Genomic DNA, 2,772 nt, shown 5'->3' with positions numbered 1-2,772 from the left:
AGGGAAAATTCAGATCCTCTTGCCACAAAACAATTAGAGCTACTTTAGTCTTTAAGCCGAGACATATGGCCCATGCATTCATTGATTCCTTCCAACAGAGGGAAGTAGTACATATATGCACTAGCCAGTTTAGTGGCGTATATTACTGCCAGCTTGTGCCTTTGTCTCATACGTGTGCTTCTATGTCTTATGCGGCACAAGTCACATAGTCTGAGAAAGCACAACATTTGAATTGAGCAACAGCAGAGGAAGTCAGGAGGCACTGTCGAAACTGACAGATTTGCCAGACTAAACAACAGCCTAAACAACCGACTGTTCCTGGAAAAGCGGCACCAGCAGGTTTTTAATGAACGTCAGTGTTTTCTCTTTAGTTCCTCCTCGTCTCTCGTTCTTTGACTTGGATCGTTTTCCAAACTGTGTCTTGGACGTGAATCGTCTTCCAAGCAGTCATCTTCTCCTGAGGTTTGAGAGCCAGTCCTGTGAGGGGCTGATCATGTTCAGGTCCCAGTGTCTTCAGCTCAAGAGAAGGTGCTCAGTAACTTGCTGTGCATCCCTGGGTCCTTTAGAAGGGTTGATTCAGACAAGTTTAATTCTGATGACTTATAAGTGTCACCCATTTTGCATTACTTAGCCTGTAAATGGCTGCTGACGACATACACAAGGGCCGGTGGGCTGGCGAGAGAATCTGAACTGGTCCCAGCAACTACTGTAAATACGACCTTGCAAACATCCCTCCTCCAAATGGGTACATGCCGAAGCAGCACAACAAAGAGCTATTGACCGGGAGCACTTTGCTGCCACAGAGCCCATTGGGATCCAGCAAGACATTCAGCGAGACAGGCCATTTTGCATTGCACAGGAAGAGTCTAATTCGGACACGGTCCATTGCAGCACAACTTCTTCCCTTCTTTTTTGTTTTCTTTGCAAAGATAGGGAGAGCTTTTCAAGCCGATCTTTGCTGGTGTCTCGACGTCTGAATGTCCTGTGCAGGCAGTTAGGCCAATCATTATAAATACCCTTTTTCTGCGCACCGGGTGAATGCGCCGATGTTTGGAGATAAAAACATGTTTGGCAAATCATTTTGCGCCTTCATTGTAACCAGGCAGGAAGCATTCAGTGCTGTGAAATGTTTTATAATACTGTTGGAGGGCTAATTGTTGGTTTTGTTCTATAGCTGAAAGTGAATGGCCAGCCTGATTTCAACTGAATATGGAATTCCAACACTAGAAGTGTGGTGCGTAAGTATAAAGTAGATTTGGTTAATTTTATGCACACGGCTTTTTTTTTTTTTTTTTTTTTTTTTTTTTGCAGACTACCCACCGTATAGTGGCTATTAATTAACTATATACAACTACAAAAGGGATTGACTTTGTGAGGTATGACATGCTGACATATTGAGTGTGACATGCCACTTTGAGTTTATAAACCCTATGATTATTCTGACTTAATGTACCAGTGAAGACTGATTTTTCTTTATGAATAATGAGTTGGGTTTTTTCCAAAATAAACTTTTAAAATGCTGATTTAAATTTATATATTTATATATTTTTAAATCAGCATTTTAAAAGTTATATATATATATATATATGGTGTGGGCATTCTACCTGATTTACAATTCAGGGCAAACCTGTTAGTATAAATGAAGATTAATATTTGACCAGATACATAAAAAGGGGCCAGAACCTCAAAAGGTATAAACTGACATCATACCATTGACCTCAATGGAAGTATGTTGATATACACCAGCTGAGGAGGGCCTCTTTGTTTGTGTTTTTCACATGATTAAGGAGATCCTGGCTCTGACCTGAAAAGAGTCCCTAGTGTGGCCTACCCATTGCCCAGATCCCAGGGATCTCACTGTGTATGGGTGGGCTGTTCCATCCCTTCAAAAAGACATTGAGTGGTAGCTTCTGAATTATAGTGGAAATATATATATACACCAAATGCTTCAGTTTGTCAGACAACTAACACAACATGTCACCCTCCTTCTCTTTCTGCATATGATTTTTAAAAGAGCACCGGTCCTATAAGTCTTAACATATACTCATATCACTAAGCATCATTTAAGAAGTGGAGTAGTCTCCAAACCCACTCAGTCCAGTTCCCAACAGGTCCCAGAGAACAGGGCCCCATTCAGCCAATTAGTTGTTCCTTCTGTTTCATCACTACCACCTTTCTCAAGGAGGGGAAGTTTGACCTTTGAATGTTTGTGTTATTCAAATGACGGGGTGGTTACCCCCAAAAGGGATGGTCTAGCTTGGCCAGGGCTCAAGATACAGGCTTTGGCCTCCAAAGTGATCACATAGCCCCATGTCTTCTCTCTCATCATCCCTCTTCCATTACATTATCTTTCCCTTGCTCTTGTCTTAATGTAGGGCTTGGTCCTGGAAACACACACGCAAGTGAATCTATGTTCACAAAGTAACTCAGATGTATTAGAGTTTGTGCAACCCACAGTGTGTTTACTCTGTCTTCCTCTAGTGGTGGATGGGGCCTCATATAGAGTCTGATAAGGCTGTACAGACCTTGCAGGACCATTGTATTGTAAGCAGTCCTAGGCTCAAAAGTCCACGTAACAGTAACAATCACACATTTCAACTGATGTTCAGTGTTGTACGTTTTAGATCCTCAGATAGTGTAATTCTTCACAGCTCCATTTGAAATTCTGGGGGCTGTAACCATTTATTTCAGATTGGGATCTGGCCATTTTTTAATAATGATAAAAATGAGACTTTCAGTAAGACTTTATTGGCTTGAGAAACGATACAAGGG

The sequence above is a fragment of the Chelonia mydas genome, chromosome 11 (assembly GCF_015237465.2).
Source record: "Chelonia mydas isolate rCheMyd1 chromosome 11, rCheMyd1.pri.v2, whole genome shotgun sequence".
In the NCBI taxonomy this organism is placed as follows: Eukaryota; Metazoa; Chordata; order Testudines; family Cheloniidae; genus Chelonia; species Chelonia mydas.
The sequence above is the reverse complement of the archived record's forward strand: the minus strand, read 5'-3'. Positions refer to the sequence as shown.